Source organism: Marmota flaviventris, chromosome 13 (genome assembly GCF_047511675.1).
Source record: "Marmota flaviventris isolate mMarFla1 chromosome 13, mMarFla1.hap1, whole genome shotgun sequence".
Classification (NCBI taxonomy): domain Eukaryota; kingdom Metazoa; phylum Chordata; class Mammalia; order Rodentia; family Sciuridae; genus Marmota; species Marmota flaviventris.
The window spans coordinates 40,659,789-40,678,611 of record NC_092510.1 but is presented as its reverse complement, the minus strand read 5'-3'; the positions used below and the strand labels follow the sequence as shown (position 1 = coordinate 40,678,611).

Sequence of the window (18,823 nt, the reverse complement as noted above, 5' to 3'; positions counted from 1 at the left end):
AGTCAATGAGATATTGCTATAAACACATCAGGATGGCTGAAATAAGAAGACTTTGCAACACCAAATGTCAGTGACAGTAAAAACAATTGAAACTCTTCACACTGTACTAAGTTATTCATTATTTATTACTTGTTGCTCAATTTAAGTTTTTAAGGGTTTCTTACCTATGAGGTACAGGGACATAATGGGTTAAAATTGTGCATTCACTGTATGTAAAATCTTAACTCCTCCAAAATCCATATACAAACATTGAATTCTAATTAATGATATGCATGCTCAAGTACTAGATGGAGTATAATGATATCTACAACTTCACCTTGAAATGCCTAAAAATCCAGATGGAGAGAGAGATCAATAGATGATTGGATAAGCATGTGATGAAGCAAATTAATTGCTAATTATAGAACTAGGTGGTGAGCATACCTGAATTCACTGTGCAGATATTTCATTTTTCCACATACTAGACAATTTTCATAATAAAATATTAGAAAAAAAAAAACAACCTATGTGTTAAAAAAAAAAATCCTGAAAGGAAAAACACAATTGACCTTGACATTTTGGAATATTTTTTCAAGTTATTTATAATGGCACATATTAATTTGATAAAAAAAAATGCAATGTACAACTTTAAAACTTTCTGCCCCATTTCTATGGTACAAAAACAAATAGGTTTTTTTCAGTTTTTTACTAATCAGTGGAATATAGCTTTCTAGCTAAACAATGAATCCAAGTTTTTAAATGAAACTTCACATTAAAAACAAAATGAACACTATTGTCCCATAATTAAATTATTTTAATTTGGTTAAATTACTTGAAGCACATTTTCTTTGTACTTTCAGAGGGTTTCACCCTCAAGAGCTTCACAGTCTAATTATATCATAGATATTAAGTAGTTGTGTGATTTCATTCACAAATGTAATCTTCTGTTAGGAATATCTTTAAAATATACATGAAAATGCCTGACTCACTTTATGAAATAATGTAAAATAGAACAGTCATGCACTATTGCATAATGCTTTCAAGAGTGAAGCCTGTATGATAGTAGTCCCATTCGATTTTGGGTACCCACACAGCCGTCTTAATTTGTGTAAGTACCTTTTTTTTTTTTTTTTTTTTGGTACCAGGGATTGAATTCAGAGGCATTTGACCACTGAGCCATATCCACAGCCCTATTTTGTATTTTGTTTAGAGAAAGGGTCTCACTGAGTTGCTTAGTGCCTTGCTGTAGCTGAGGCTGGCTTCGAACTTGTGATCCTCCTGTCTCAGCCTCCCCAGCTGCTGGGATTATAGGCATACACGATGGCGCCCGGCCTTGTATAAGTACTTTCTATGATGTTGGAAGATCAAAATTGCCTAACAATGCATTTCTCAGAACATGCCCCATCGTTAAGTGATACATAGCTATATGATGGATATATAGGTATTTTGAAAATGTAAAGTTCTGATAATAAATCTGTTGAGACGGTATTAAGATATTTTTTCATTTTATTCATGTTTTATTCATGTTGAATACCATAAATTTGACTTTTATGCATTTTCCAAAGACTTAATTAAATCTGCTACAGTCGTTTTTTATTGTAAAAATGATTTCTATGACTTGCTTAATTACCCTTTTTATTATAACAATAATGGTTATAAGTTATTTTGTCTATTCAAGGAAAAAAGCTCTTTTGGGTAAGGGACCTGGCCTCAGTTGATTGAATATAGAAGACCATGAAATGATAAGGCTGAAAAATTGTGCTTTCATTCATTCTTTCGGGATAATTGCTAGTTAATCGGAATGTGAATTTACTTTTTCTTTGGAAAAGACATCTAGGTACTGTATTTCAAACCAAAAGTTACTTTTCAGAAGTAAGTCCCCTAAGCTAGAACACAAATGCCAAGCTCTCATCTTTCAGTGTCCCCATCTATCCATTTAGGCTAAGCTAGATAAATTTTCCAAAATTGAAATGACCCTGACATCATTGCCTGACATTGATAATTCCCTGATCTCTTATTTATATCCAAATTTTAAACTGAATTTTGAGGAACAAAAATATGTTCCTCCATTAATTTAAAAATCAGATAAAATTTCCTAACAGTTTTCCTTGAACCTATCACTTGCTCTTCTCCCCTTGATTTATGAACTCTTCTTATTTCTTAAGAGTTTAAAGTTCTTGTTTCAATGTGAATGACTCTATCTTGAACCTAGACTTTATTTATCTCTTGCTTTTGTTTTTTATACCAAAACAAAGAAATAAAAAATTTCCAGAGAAGTGTTCTCATTTTGAAAAATTGAAAACAGAACCTCTAGTTAAAAACTTTTGCCTTTAAACCAGCTTTTTTTTTTTAAGAAGGCTTATTTTTGTAGAGACTCATAACATAATAAAATTTAAAACCACAAGGAACTACTTTTCTTGAGTCACCTTTTCTTACCAAATAGTGGTTTCTATCAAGTGATTTCCTTTCAGGGTACATCTTACTCCCTGGTTACACACCCCTAAAAAACAAGTCTGTGAGTATAGGAGTGGGTATGTGGGGATGGGTAACCTAAAGTCAAAATCCAAAATCAAAATTTCACCTACAATTTCTACTTGACTAGATACCCAGCATAGTCAAAACTAGCAATTTCATTAAAGTATCATGATATATATGGTAATTGAACTATTACCATAATAATAATTCAAATATATGGTAAATATATATAATATATATGGTAATTGAACTATATTATATTAAGTTTTCACTAGTCTATTTGAAAAAACAGGATATTGTTTACACATGGAATAATGTTACTTATTCTGCAAGCCAGTGGGTATTTCTCTTGAATTACTTGAATTAATATACTAGCATATTGTCCACATATGCCAGTGTTCATAGATTACTGTTCTCAATCCTTCACCTCCTTCCTCTGTCATGTGAACTTTACATGGGAATTATTTTTCTACACCATTTATGCTAGGAAAGATCATGTATATGACTTGCTTTGGTCGATGAATAAATAATAGCAAACACAGATACAGGCCTTAAATAAGTAGTTTGACTGGGCCTCTTGTGTTTGATGTTCAATTGGGAGAAGAATGTGTTTCAGGTAGCTAATGGGATTGTAAAGCAGAGCATGTGAAGCAGACCTGATAGCAATCTGAAACACTGATACAAGCCTAGCTGTCCTGCAACAGAAGCAAATGGGTACCCCCTGGTTGGTCCACAGACCCTGAACAAAAAAAATAAAATGCTTGTTTTCATAAACCATTGAGTTTGTGAGTTGTTTGTTACAATAGCGGTAGCATAACAATAGCTGACTAATATATTGTATAGTTCCCTTTTGTTCATTGTCATACATATGTGTGAAAACTAACTGGTAGAGTTATATACTTATATTAATTTTCAATCCTATGATATGCAATGGGAAGTTCAGACAAGCAAGCACATTCTAGTAGCCAGGGTTTCTTGCTAATATCAAGAAAACAGACAAATGTAAACATTAGATAAGCTTCTGTAATGAAATTGGGGGAGAGAGTGAAGTAAAGGAATCAACAAAGATGTAAGAAAATTCTAAAGCTGTAAGAGCCAAATAAAAATAGCTGACATGGGGAATACTTAACTGAGCAATCTGCCTTGATAAGAGATTTAGTGACATAGCCCTAAACTGAATTCTCCTCTGGGTGTCAGAGCCTAGAGTGTTATACTCTGTAACAGTCTCTTCCTTTTTTCCTCTATTTGATTTGAACTAGTGACATTAGATGTTTTCCTTCCCAATCTCAGAGCTAGGATAAACAGGATATCCTAGAGAACAGATGAGGGGGATTTCTAAATAGCATATTGTAGATCCTTCAAAACTATGCTTCAAGAAAAGCTCTTTTTTTTCTATAGTCTCTCTCCAGTTAGAGGACAGAACAGGAAGAAATCAGAGATTGGACTTATCCCTGGGATGATTATTTTTGGAAAAGGGGTTTCATAATTATAAGTCCCCCAACAAGATTACAAGATTACTTTTGTATTCCTGATAGTCAAGTTTAGTTACTAGAGTTTTGGGAATAGGACAGAGAAAAATTAATTTAAATATAGCACTTTTGGATTAAAAATGAGGTACCAGATTTATATCTTGATTAATAAGGAAATACTTCTTTCTATCATAACAATAATTCTGATCATTTCTTTGTACACATCATTTTTTATATATTATATGATTTTTCATGTGGTTACAAACTAGTGAAACTCAACATTTCCGCTAGGGTTATCTACTGTAATGTCACTATCTGTCATAATTTTTTCATAATCACTATTTAGAATGGCTGCATAATCTTCAACTGAATAGATGTACCATAATCTAATCAATTATTTCCTATGGACTTTAGAGTGTGACCAATATTTCAGAATTACAAATAACTTTCCTATAATGCAGCACTATCTTCAATGATACTTTTTTTAATCTTTGGGTTATTTTCTTAGTAAAAATTCCCAGAAGATTCTACTGTGCAAAAGGATATAAATATTTTTAAAATATCTTGATAAATACATCTAAATTGATTGTGTTAAAATAAAAGACTTTAGTTCTGTTGGTCTGAGTAGCATAGTCCCGTTAATTTCAGGCTGAAGCAAGAGAATCATAAGTTTGAGGGCAATCTGGGCAATTTAATAAAAATAAAAAATTAAATGCAAATGGCTGGGGATGTAACTTGGTGGTAGAGCACTTGGCTAACATGTGCAAAGCCCTGGGATCAATCTCTAGTACCACAAAACAAAACCCTTAATTCCACTGGTAATGTGTGGAATTATTACAAAAACTGAATATTATTATGAATGTTGCTTGTTTTGTAGCTACATGAATGGAAGAAAAAAAAGGCATTTTAATTTCTACTTCTTGAAGTGAGATAGAACATGTTGTTTAACTATCTAGATGATCTCCTCCTAAGTATCTATTTATTACACTGTGAAAGAACTGAAGTAACTTTCAAGCAGTATGGACCAACATTTGTTGGATTTATTGTTTCTTATGTGAATGTTTCATGTGGGTTGCCCTATGGCTTTGTATATGAATCTATTCCCACAAAATAAGTCTGTCAGGAACATTCTTTTACAAAAATCTAAGAAAAAAAGCAGAGCAACAACAAAATATTTCTGGGAAAAAAATGCTAGAACATTTTGCCAGCATTTATTGGCTTTCATTCAAAATATTGAGTTTATAGAGGGACCTAATCAACTTAACAAATCAGCCAAAAACAACAGTACAGGACTGATCAAATTCCATTTGAACAAATACCACACGGACAGGGTAATTTCAGAGGACAGAAGTAGGACCAATGAGGGGAAGTTGAAGGGAGACAAGATTTTTGCCTGTGATAGGAAGGACTTTCAAAGAGCTCGAGTTCAAATGGGCATAGGCTATCCTGTGAGGCAGCTGCAAAGATGGTTAGAAGTAGTTTGGAGGGCTACATATCAGGGTACAGGAGCCTTGCAGTGATCAGGATGAGTGACAACCCTTAAACCCAAAATTCTTGGTTCTAGGAATAGGGAACTACTTTGTGTAGGAGAAAGAAAGAGGAAGAAACTGTCTCTTCTTGAGGGTGGGGCTGACTATAGACAGAATTTTGAAATAGAATTTATCTTCGACATCATCTCACTTCCCTTTCTGAATTTTGCTTTCTATCTCCCCCAGATCTAAGGCCTAATGTAGCGCCACTCCTAATGCATTATTCCTTTCTCTCTATTTCAAAACCCCCATTCTTCCAATACAGCTAACCTTAACTAGGTGTTGAAAGAGAAGCAATCTGTTTGAAACATTTCACTCCGAAATGTGAATCAATGATAGTTCTATGTCCTTCCCAGACACATATGAATTTTCTAAATAAGATGTTTTGAAAACCCAAAACTAACAACGTATGGTAAACTAAACTCCAACTAATACAACATCTAGAGTTCCAACTCCTTTAATAATGGTCTGATGATCTTGCGGACATTACTAAACCACCTTGTGTGTTTCAATATTTTCATCAATAAATGAGGAAGATATATAGTGAAACCAGAGGATTGAAATAACCTGCCTAACATAATGCTTGATACATGGATATTAATAAATGCTAGTTATGATTTTCGCCTATGCAGTCCTCCATGCATGGGTATAAACATGAATTTCTAACTTTCTTCTTTCTTTCTCTACTTGACTCTCTAAAACCTATATTCCTTTGTTGAGGGGGTGGGCTTCCAAGTCAGAGACTGGACAGCTGAGATGCTTGAGTAAAAAGAAGACCTTTTCAAGTCCAGCTGTCTATTCTACCATTTTATATAGCATCATTTTCTACAATTACTTTTTTTTTTTTCATTTTCTCTTTATTTTGTATTCATTTATTTTCATTTGATTAGTTTTTGGACTGGGGATTAAATTTTTATTTGAAAATTTGATGAATATTTTCAAAGTCTCATTTTCTAATACATATATTTAAGACATTGGTTTCCTTCTGAGAAGCATATTGACTATAACCCACATATTTTGTATAGTAATGTTTCTGTCCATTCATCTTTACATGCTTTAAAATTTGCACTTGATTTTCCCCTTAATCCAGGAGTTATTTATTAAGTGTTTTTACTTTTTCACCTATATAACCATAGTGGAAATTATTTTGATTTGTGACTCATGAGCAGTCTTATTATGAATATAGCCTTATAATAAATAAATGTACTCCATTTATTATTTAAAAACCTTAAAAAACAGAAGCCATCTGATGGGTCCTCTTTGTGTCATAAGTGATGTTCATTCTAAAAGTTTATATTTAATGCAGGAAAGCTTTTAAAAAGTCTTCATTAAACATATTTTTAAAATAAATAATATAGTATGGTCCTTTCAGCAAACCACATCAATTACTTTAAAAACTCTGTAACAACAAATAAATTGTATTTTATTATCAATGAAGGAAGTTGTAATAAAAGCAAAAGTATGGTTAGCCAAAATTTAAAATCTTGGGCATGCATGTGTATGTGCATATGAATGTGTAAAATGCAACATCTTTGCAGATGTAATATATTTATTGTCACATGCTTAGCTAAAATTTGGCAGTGTTTTATTAGTGGTTTCAGCATGGAAGTTAATTATGTAACTATTTTTATTTTGAAAGCCACTTTGGGAGTTCTTATCTTAATGAGATAGCAGAATTGACATCCTCCCAAACAGGGCTAGTTGTTTACTTATGAAAAAATTTTGTCTTTTTTCCCACAAATACTAGGGCCCAAATTCACAGTCTTATTAATGTGCAAATTAAGAGATCATAATCTACTCTTATATTTGGGTCTTAAAGGGTAAATAGATACTTTGGTTTGCCCAGGATTTGGGGGTTTCCTGAGATATGGAACTTTCAGTGTTAATATGGGGACAATCTAGGACAAATTTAGACAGTTGGTTACCCTACCTTTTTTTTTTTAGTGAATATGCTTTATTTTTAAATTGACACATCAAAATTGTACATACTTAGGGGGTACCATTTAATGCTTCAATAAATGTGTACAATGAGTAATATTCAAATCAGGATAAGCGCATCTGTCTCCTTAAATATTTATCATTTCTTTATAGTGAAAACATTCAAAATTCTTCCAGATTTTTTGAAATAATACAGTACATTATTGTCATCTATACCCACTCTAATTTTTATAGTACACCAGAACATATTTCTCTTATCTAATTATAACTTAGTATTCATTGACCAACCTTTCCCCATCTCTCCCTCCCTAATACTCTTCCTAGCCTCTGCTAACTGCTATTCTACTCTCAACTTCTATGAGATAATCTTTTTAGATTCTACATGTGAATGAGATCATGTGGTATATGTCTTTCTATACATGACTTATTTGACTTAACATAATGATCTCCACTTCCATCCATTTGTCACAAATGGCTGAATAGTATTACATTTTGTATATTTAATCACATTTTCTTTAATCCATTCATCAGTTGATGGACATTTAGGAAATCCTGGCTATTGTAAATAGTGTTTCAGTGAACATGAGTGTGCAAATGTCTCTTTGACAGACTGATTTCATTTTCTTTGGATATATACCACAGTGGTGGGATTGCTGGGTTATATGATAGTTCTATTTTTTGTTTTTTGAGGCACCTCCATGTTGTTTTCCATAATGGTTATACTAGTTTACATTCCCACCGTAGGTGTGCAAGAGTTCCCTTTTCTCTACATCCTTACCACACTTGTGACTTTTGCTTTTGGATAATAACTACTATTACTGGAGTGAAATGATGTCTCTTGTAGTTTTAATTTGTATTTCCCTGATGATTATGATGCTAAGTATTTTTTCGCCTACACATTGGTTATTTCTCTGTCTTTCTTGAGAACTGTTTATTTAGAGCCAGGCAGGCTGGTGCACACCTGTAATCCTAGGGAGGCTGAGACAGGAGGATTGCAAGTTCAAGACCAACTTCAGCAACTTCTTCAGCAAGGCCCAAAACACTGATACCCTGTCTCAAAATAAAACATTTTTAGAAGAGTTAGGAATATAGCTCAGTGCTTAAGCACCTGTGAATCTGATTTCTGGTGAGGAGTAGAGAGAGAGAGAAGTTTATTTAGGTCTTTTGTGCATTTTTCCATCAGATTGTAGTTTTTGTTTGTTAGTTACTGGGTTGTTTGAATTCTTATATATTCTGGACATTAATGGCTTCTCAGATATATAAACAAACTACAAACATTTTCTCCCATCCTAGGTTGTCTCTTAACTCTGTTGATTACTGTATTTGTAATGCAGAAACTTTTTAGTTTGACATAATGCCATAATCCCTATTTTGTCTATTTTTGCTTTTTCTTCATGCTTTTGGGGTCTTCTTGGAAACATAAACAAAACCACCCTTGCCCATTCCAATGTCCTGAAGTGTCTTGCCAGTGAGGAAACTCGTTTTTTCTAGTAATTTCATAGTTTCAGATGTTACATTTAATTCTTTAGCCCATTTTTATAGATTTTTTAATATGGTAAGAGTTCCATTTTTTTGTATGAGGATTTCCAATTTTTCCAGCATCATTTGTGCAAGAGACTGTTATTTCTCCAAAGGGTCTTAGCACCTTGTTGAAGACCAGTTGACTGTAGATGTGTGGTCTGACTTCTAGGCATTCTACATATTACATTGATCTATGTGTCTGTTTTTATGCCAATATCATGCTGTTTTGATTACTATATCTTTTTTGAAGTCAAGTAGTGCAATGCTTCCTGCTTTGTTCTTTTTGCTTAGGATGGCTTTGGCTATTCAGGGTTTCTTTTGGTTCCATACAAATTATAGGATTGTTTTTCTAGTTCTGCAAAACTAGACTCTACTGATATTCTGATATGGATTACATTAAATTTGTAGATTGCTTTGGGTGTGGAGGACATCTTAACAGTGATTATTCCAATTCATGAACTTGAATGTTTTTCCATTTTATGTGTGTGTGTGTGTGTGTGTGTGTCCTCTTCAGTCTTACTCACCAACATTTCAAGTTTTCATTGTAGAGTTCTTTCACTTTCTTATGATTTCCTAGGTATTTTATTATTTTTCTGGGTATCTATTAGAAATGGGATTAGACAGGCATGATAGTGCTTGTCTGTGATCCCAATGACTCGGGAGGCTGAGATGGGAATCACAGATTCAAGCCAACCTCAGCAACTTAGCAAGGCCCACAGCAACTTAGCAAGGCACTATCTCAAAATAAAAAATAAAAAGGACTGAGGATGTGGCTCAGTGGTTAAGAGCCCCAGGAATTCTTTCAATTCCTGGAAAGAAAAGGAGAGGGAGAGAGAGAGAGAGAGAGAGAGAGAGAGAGATAAAAGAAGAAGAAGGGGAGGAGGAGGAGGAGGGGGGAGGAGGAGGAAGAGGAGGAGGGGGAGGAGGAGGAAGGAGGAGGAGGGGGAGGAGGAGGAAGAGGAGGAGGGGGAGGAGGAGGAAGGAAGAGGGTGGAAGGGGAAGAGGAAGAGGAGAGGAGAGGAGGAGGGGGAAGAGGAGGAGGGGGAGGAGGAGGAAGGAGGAGGGTAGAGGAGGAGGGGGAAGAGGAAGAAGGAGGGGGGAAGGGGAAGAGGAAGGGGAAGAGGAAGAGGAGAGGAGAGAAGAGAAGAGAAGAGAAGAGAAGGAAAGAAGGATTGCTTTCTTAATTTCTTTTTCAGGTAATTTACTATTGATGTATAGAAGCTCTACTAATTTTTATAAGTTGATTTTGTATCCTTCAACTTTGCAGAATTCAGTAATTGAATATAATTATTCAATTATAAGTTTTCTGGCAAAGTCTTTGGGGTTTTCTATACATAGATTGTGCCAGTTTCAATCAATGACAATTTTATTTCCTCCTTTCTAATTTGGATACCCTTTATTTCTTTTTCTTGTCTGTACTACTACGTTGAATAAAAGTGGTGAAATTGGGCATCCTTGTCTTATCCAGATCTTAGAGAGAAAGCTTTTATTTGTTCCCCATTCAGTATGATGTTAGCCATGGACATGTAGTATATAACCTTTATTATGTTGAAATACATTCTTTCTAAATTTAATTTGTTCAGAGTTTTTATCATGAGGGACTTGAATTTTATCAGATGCTATTTCTTTCATTAATTGAGATGATCATATGGATTTTGCCCTTTTTTTGTAGATCTGATATATCACAATTATTGATTTGTGTAAATTGAACTATCTTCACATCCCTGGATGAATCTCATTGGATATTGGTGAGTAATCTCTTCCATGTGCTGTTGGATTTGGCTTGGTGGTATTTTGTTGAAAATTTTTGCATCTATGTTCAAAATAAGATATTGGTCTATACATTTCTTTTGTTGTTATTGTGTTTTGTATAGTTTTGGCATCAGGTTAATATTGACCTTGTAGAATGTTTGTAAGAATTCTCTTTTCTACTTTTTGGAGTAATTTGAGAAGAATTGGTTTCAGGAAGGGGTTTCGTGAAATAGGAAATATTTTGCTTTTTGGACTTGACTTTCTTCTCAGGCTATTTTATGAGAAATGTATTCATTGTTTATCTGTAATTCAAATTTTACTAAGCATCCTGTAATTTATTTGGTAACCCTATTTGACATGGAAGATTTGGATCTTCCATTCATTGTTTCTTAAATACATATTTAGGAATACATTTGCCTTTACTACCAGGTGACAAAGTCAACTTTCATGATTGGTAAGTACCTCCCTACAGAAAAAAATATGTTCCCTATCAGCCTGAGAACACAAGTAACGAATACAGAAAGGCCAGCCTCTGAGTTGCATTCTATTCAAGAGAAATTGATTATATCTGCCTTTCCCTCCAGCCCTTCCAGCTGCAATTCCCTATATACTACCCTTGGCCAAGGAGGACTATAGAGACCACAGTTGATTGGACAACTGCCTGATAGTGATTAACATCATCTTGCATAGAAAGTTGAGCTGAACCAATCAGATTTCTGGCATCTCTAATAAATTTTGACTAAAGAAAAGAGGCAGTTATCAATGGTAGCCGTAAAAAGGAGCAAAGAAGCCTAGATAAGCTTTGTACAAACTAAATTTAAGACAGTAGAAAGTTGGGATAAAATACAGTCATCAGAGAGGGAAAGAATACATTTGCATTACAGACAGAAGCAGACTTTCAAAGGGTACCTAAGATGCATTAATGATGGAAAACCAGAGAAAGTTGCATTTATTCATGAGATCTCCACAAACTCTTAGAATGCAGAACCAACCTCAGGCTCCTGGTTCACCAAAGCTCAGTCACTTTTCTTTCTCTTGCAAAATTAGGTATTAACCTTCCTTATATCCTTAAAATAGCTTCCTTCTTATTTGCAGTAATTCAAGTGAGTATCCTTGTGAACAAAAACCCAAACAACCATCCTGGACCATAGACTGTTGGGCCTCAAACAGATTAGGTAGTTTCAACAAGAAATTCACATGCAACTCAGCCCTGTGAAAGTTCAGAACTCTATTATCAGAAAAGAGGGAGAGTGGCAAGGGGATAAAGGGCACCATCTACTCATTTCAGACCCTAATTTCTAGGGTTCTGTAATTGGGACCCCCTCAATAAATGCAGACAGCACACTGCTCTTCTTACTTACCTTCTGTTCCTGTTTCTCCCATTCCTTGCTAAATGCATTTATGGTGGTGCTGCAGCTGTTGTTGGGCCACATCCAAAGCAATAAACACTACAGCAACAAAATCTAGTTTTCCAAGAGACTACTGTTTCCATGTATTTTGCTAATGAGGTAATCTATTCCTATATAATGAACATTAAGTATAAAAAATCAGGTTGAATATTAATTTCTAAGAAAATAAGTGTTAGAGAAGATGTGTAGAAATTGGAACACTTACGTATTGCTAGTGGGAGTGTAAAATGGTGCAGCTTCTATGGAAAACAGTTTGATAGTTCCTCAAAAAATTCAACAAAGGGTCAGGGGTCTGGCTCCATTATAGAGTACTTGTTTAGCATGTCTGAGGCCCTGGATTCAGTCTTGCTGTTTTCTTCTCAAAGTCTAGCTTATGTATGAATTACCTGGGTATCTTGCTAGGTGCAAATTCTTATTGGTGCTCTACAGTAGTGTCTGAGCAGTTCTAAGCTCCCAGGTAACACCAGTGTCACTGGTCAATGGACCACACTTTGAGTAGTAAGGCTTATCTTTGCCAGCTGTGTTTTATGTCATCTGAAAATTCAATCAGCATTTAAAAAGCGATTCTAAGATTTACAACTTTTTTTTATTAAGAGAATCTTCATATACCACATTTTTATTACCCACATTTCCTCAGCCTAATATAACATTCCTCCATGCCCTTCCCTCAAAAGCCCAGATGTTATCATCAGCTATTTAAGATTACTGAATGCTTATCCTCAATTCCACTTTTGTCTATCTTCACGTGTTCTTATAGATTAACTATAGATCCAGACAAATCAGTTTAATGAACTAAAATTATTTCCACATTTTAGTTGTGGTACAAAAAAAGGCAATATCAACATTTCAGTCAGGCTTTTTGCCAGATAATTTAGGAATAAATCATACAAGATACCTGTTATGGTTTAAATATGAGGTGTTCCCCTAAAGCTCATGTATGAGACAACACAGAATGTTCAGGGATGAAATTATTAGATTATGAGAGCTATAACCTTAAAGTGTTTTAATTTATTTGATGAATTAATAATTTGAATGAATTAACAGGATGGTAAGTATAGGCAAGCAAGTCATGACTGGAAGAAGTAGGTCAGTGGAGGTATACCTTTGGGAATATATTATCCTCAGCACCCTGCACCCTGTTCATTCTGCTTCCTGGCTGCCATGAGCTGAGCAGCTTTCCTCTGCCACGCTTTTGCACCATGATGTTCTGCCCCATCTTAGGTCTAGAGCTATGGAGTTGTCTGACCATGGACTGAATTTCTGAAACCATGAGCCAAAATAAATGTTACTTTGTCTGCTTTAAGTTGTTCTTGTCAGATATTTTGCTCACAGTGACCCACAAATGACAAGCAAAATACCTTTCCCAATGATAATGAAAACCATTCCTTTTCTTCATCAATCAATAATAAAGCTGAAAAATATATTTTAGACTTCCATGAAAACAAATATAAAAATGATACCAATTATATATGAATAAATTCATTTTATCACACAATTTTGTTGTCAGAGAAGACACAGAAACTTCAGGTTTCCAAGAGTCTTAAAATGTATGAGGTCTTAAATAATGATGGTGATTAGAATTTCAGTACCTTGCCTTTTGAAAAAGCACATTGGGTGAGCTATTAATAAAGATTGGTAAATGGATGTCATTACAAAAGATGTTAGCATCAACTTGTCAGATTAAGTATAAACCAAGAAGAACAGAAGACAAATTTCAGAGCTTTACTCAAAGTCTTTTTGCGGGGGGCGGGGGGGGGGGGTAGTTCCAGGGATTAAACCCGGAGGGCACTTAACCTCTGAGCCACATCTCTAGCCCTTTTTATGTTTTACTTTGATACAGGGTCTTGCTAAGTTGCTGAGGGCCTTACTACATTGCTGAGGCTGGCTTTGAACGTGCAATCCTCCTGTCTCAGCCTCCTCAGTGGCTGGGATTACAGGTATGGACCCCCACGCCCAGCTCTAACTTTTATCTGATGCTGGAACAATGCTGGTGCCAGTTTAACTGGTGCAACCCATTTGGAAAACATGGCTCAAAAGTCACAAAAAGTTTATAAATGTGCAATTTCCAATAGTAATGAATGATAGCAATGTATCTAATGGTATTAAGACTAAAAATACTGAAGAGAGGAAGTAAAAACAATAAACAATACAGCAGAGAATTTGTGAGAATAGTTACTCAAAATGTATTTTTCCTAAACATCTGATGATGACAATTTAAGGATTCAATTATACTATCTGATGATTTCAATTTTATAACAAAAAGCACTGAGATAAGCTTTCAGAGCAATAAATAGGGACACTACAATAATAGACGCCATAATAAATAATGCAAAAAACAAATCCTAAATTCATGTTCCAAATAGCTATATAGCAGTAAATAAGTAAGATGAAAACTTAAAGAAGAAATAAAACCCTGATCAAGAAATTTCAATCCTGTGCTTCCAGAAAAACATGTATCAAAAAGATAAAGCATTAATTAAAAAAAACTACAAATCTGAATAATTTATTATATTGCTCAGTGCCTCTTAGATTAATTTCTTCATGAAAAAATACTCTCAGAGCTCATAGCCAAGACAGAATTTTCTCTCCTAATTAACAGATATTCTTTCTAAGTGACAAAAAAGACTATAGAACTACTTCATAAAGTCTCAAAATTAGAAAATCTATGCATTTTCTTTTTTGTCAAGGCTGTTAGAAAGCTCAGGGCCAAACTTTACTTTTAATGATGCCACTTTCTTCAGTCTGACTGCTTGAGACAGTATAAAGTCTGCCTTCCTCTGCTTGACTTTCTTGTTGTATCTGTTATTTTATTTTAAACCACCTCCTGTGTGTTTTGAAGTATATCATGAAAAATAAATCAATACAAATGTAGGTTTGAAATGGTATCTAATAAGAGAACAAGTTGTTCAGACATGTTGGGAATCCTTGGCTATCCTCAGAATTGGCTCTTCTAAGAATGGACAGGATCAGGCAGGCATTCCTGGGTTGTAAGGATTTTAAAGGACTCCTTATCATTTGCATAAACCAGCATTAAAATGCATGGCACAAATATAGATGGTTCAGATGTGAGATTTTTTTTTAGCAAACTCTGTCATGAAATGTCTGCTACTCTGGTTTGAATCTGTTTCTCTAATTAGCATAGTGTGCATGGGCCATTTTCTTTCCCAGTTCCTAGCTTGCTTATCTCCACTTTGGCTTCCTCAGTACTGATCTTTTTCCAACCCTTGCTAAGAACAATTCTCACCTAGGGAATCCAGCAAGCTAATTCTTCCAAAAGCTAATCACTTCCAATGCCCAGACTTGACCAAGTCTGTTTAGATCCTGGCACAATGGGAGACACCATGAAAAACATGAGAACCAAGGGAATTCAGAACACATGCCTTCTTTCATTACAATGCACATTACAAAAAGACAAGCAGAAAAGCACTTCATAAGTATAAAAAAGCCTGAACTCTATAAACATCAATGCTATAAACTTGAAAACAATAAAGACACATGGAAATGTTAATGTCTCCAAATCTATGTAAAGAAAATATTTCTAAGTCTGATTATCTTTCCTGAATTACAAGCTCAATTTTCCAAATTTCTTTTATATAGCTATTATGGTTTGGATATGAGGTATCCCCCCAAACTCCTGTTAATGCAGAAATATTCAGAAGTTAAATGATTAGATTGTAAGTACTATAAACTAATCAACCCATCCTGGTTCAACAGACTAGATAAGTGGTAAGTGACCAAAGGAAGTAAGTCTCTGGGGTTGTGCCCTGTGAAAGCAAATGAAAGAGAAAGAAAAAGAAACAGAGACAGACCTCAATGGATCAGCAATGCTTTACTAAGCAGCAGAGGGACACATTTTCAAGAGGAAAATGGCAACTGGTTACAATAGGGGGCCCATGATTTTTAGGGTTCAGTGAGATTGAGTCATAGCTGAATGTGCCAGTTGGGCAGTCAAGGGAACAGTTGCAGATATGGGAATTTTTGAAAGGCCAGCACCTTTTCTCCCTGGGGCTCATTGTTCTCCTTATCTTCCTGGGGGTTGTTATTTTCCATATTCTTCATTCCAGACTCTGGAATAATAATGGGATAATAAATAGGGACATCAATATCATAGCTGGCTGCTTCCTGCTGAAAAGGGGTAAAGTAGGGGGACCCCCCTTCAAAATTCTGAGAGAGAATACAGAAATCCCTTAGTTGAGGCTTAAAAGGGATGTATATGGAAGAAGTCTCAAAGTCATTGTAGGTGAATTCCCCTTTTTGTGGTTTCAGAGAATCAGATTGTGAGTGCAGAAGGAGAAAGGCTTTGACATGTTCCTGGGAGGCAGTTTGAGCTAAATGGGTTACCTTGCTAAAAAGCTATTTCTGTATAAAATTAAGAATTTAAGGAAAATGTGCTGGGGTTGTGGCTTAGTGGTAGAACATTCACCTAGCACACATGGGGCACTGGGTTTGATCCTCAGCACCACATACAAATAAAATAAAGATATTGTATCTACCTACAAATATATATATATATATATATATATATAACAGGGAGGAAAGGTATTAGGGGGGAATAGGCTGGGGATACAGCTCAGGAATAAAGCACTTGCCTTGCACATGTGAAGCACTAAGTTCCATCCTCAGCACCACATAAAAATAAATAAAGAAGATTGTGTCTATCTACAATTAAAAATTTTTTTAATATTAAGGGGAGTAACCAGTAGATCCATTGTTTTAAATCCCTCAGTGAGGACCACTAGGAATCAGCTAGTTCTCATCTCCACTGTCCTAGGCAGTCAGTCCTGAAGCTGTTTAATATAGCCAGTTACCAATCCTGACTGGTTTACATAGAAACAGCTTTCTTCCCTGAGGAAGAGGCAGAGGCCACTATATTTGGCAGTGAAGAGATCTAGGCCCCAACAGTTTTACATAATGACAGATGCCAAAGAGTTCAATTGATTTTGTAAAGTTAGTACTGAGTTGGCAACCTGTTGGATGTCTTCAATAATCTTTCTGATAATTTTTTTGGCAATGAATTGAGGTCCCAGTTCTACTGCTCCTGAGCCAATCCCAATGGATATCTCTAGCTCTATGAGTAAGAGAACAAACTGAAGGGCTCTCTTATGTGTGTACTGTTATCAGGATAGGCAAATATTGGTTATTAGGGAAAAATGTCAATTTGAAGAGCAAGGAAGAGCAAGGTACAGAGGTTAGTCCAATTTTTTGTAGGCTGGGGTAAATATGAACCTCACAAAGAAAAACTGTCTCAGAATTTGGGGGCACCAGGGCTGTGGGACTGACACAAGTGTATATCTTAAGCTCTTTTAAAATAACTATTGTTTTTTCTTTTAAATACCTAGGTAGGACTGTTCTTTGGTTATAACTGTTTTTGCTAGATGTTTAAGACCAAACTGGTTAAAATGACCTTGATCTTATCTATTGTTAAGAGTCAGCTGAGTTCCCTCAGTGGATCATTCTTGGGAACTTGTGAGCAGCATCTCAGCTTCTTTAGTGCCATCTTCCAGGATGGGTCAGGGTCTCCTTGACCATGTGGTTTCCCTTGGAAGCATCCAGGATGTCTCCTTCTCCAAAGACCCTTCTCTTTGCATCATGTGCACTGATCAGCTTTATGTTCTCCAGAGTCTCACTAATCTCCCTGATCAGGAGATCATGTGGCCCAGAGTCACAAAACTATTAGAGAAGTTCCCTTTTTCACTGGGTTCAAGCTACTCAGAGGGCAAGAGCCAAATATTGGCTATTTTCTTTCTTGGCCCTTTTATTCTTTAATATTTTAATCTCTAAGTTTTGATCTTAAACATCTAGCAAAACAGTTTCATCAGTCTTAAAGTAAGAGTACTGAGTTTTACCTTTAATTTCTATAACTTTATAGTTATTTACCTCTTGTATTTAATTAGGGTCAGTGTTAGTGCTAGAAGTTAGCCCTACATCCTGCCTGTTCTATACATGATGGCCTATTATCTCAAATTAACTCATGTTGCTATATTAGAAGTTGTACTTTTGTAAGGAATTAACATATAATAGTTAAATCTTACAAGGAAAATACAAAATGAAATTAATAAGAGTAAAAACATATTCAGTTTGTATAATAGTTATGAACTAAGAAACATAATTTTTATAACCCCAACCCTTTATTTTAAACTTTAGTTTGAAGAGCACCAGCTTGGTAAATGTTTTTCTAAACCTTACACTTTAAATATATGTGTACATGGAAGATATGAATACTTTTAGGAAAATTCAGAATCTGTAGTGTAGTGTAATACTCTAAACTAAAAGTTGTTGTTTAACTAGAGTTGTAGGAACCCTAACTTCTTTAAGACTGGTTTCTCTAAATAATAAAACTTAACAGACACAAATTATCTTGATAGATAAGAGCAGATTAATGTTGTAATAAATTCTTGTTATTTCAACATATAGAGGATTAAACTTTGATTTATATCAATACATTAATATTTGGCCTTATGAAATAGCCTTCATTATGAAATTTCTGAATTTTCCAATTATTCCTCTCAAAAAGATGAAATACTTTATGCTATTTACAGTACTTTAATTGAAACAGAGCTGAAACTTTTTGGACTCTTTGCATATAGAATTTCACCTATTAGAACTTCAACTCTTAGTAACATTGCTTTAGTGAAGACCAAGGAAAAAAGCAATCTTAGACCCTTATTTATTTACCAATTTATAAAAACACATTTTGATGTTAAATTGCCTTATAGAATTTAAGAAATCAAGATTATTTGATTTTATATTT

General features: G+C 34.7%; 1 long non-coding RNA gene across 5 annotated transcripts in view; it reads left to right on the top strand.

The window, feature by feature from the left end:
* Window positions 1-1,029: 1,029 nt before the first annotated feature.
* LOC114098835 (uncharacterized) overlaps window positions 1,030-18,823 on the top strand; it is a 50,054-nt gene continuing 32,260 nt past the window's right edge. For all 5 annotated transcript variants that reach the window (XR_011704098.1, XR_011704097.1, XR_011704100.1 and 2 more), the window contains exons 1-3: window positions 1,030-1,087; window positions 10,584-10,659; window positions 13,913-14,009. This is a non-coding gene — a long non-coding RNA (uncharacterized lncRNA). The remainder of the gene's footprint in view (window positions 1,088-10,583; window positions 10,660-13,912; window positions 14,010-18,823) is intronic.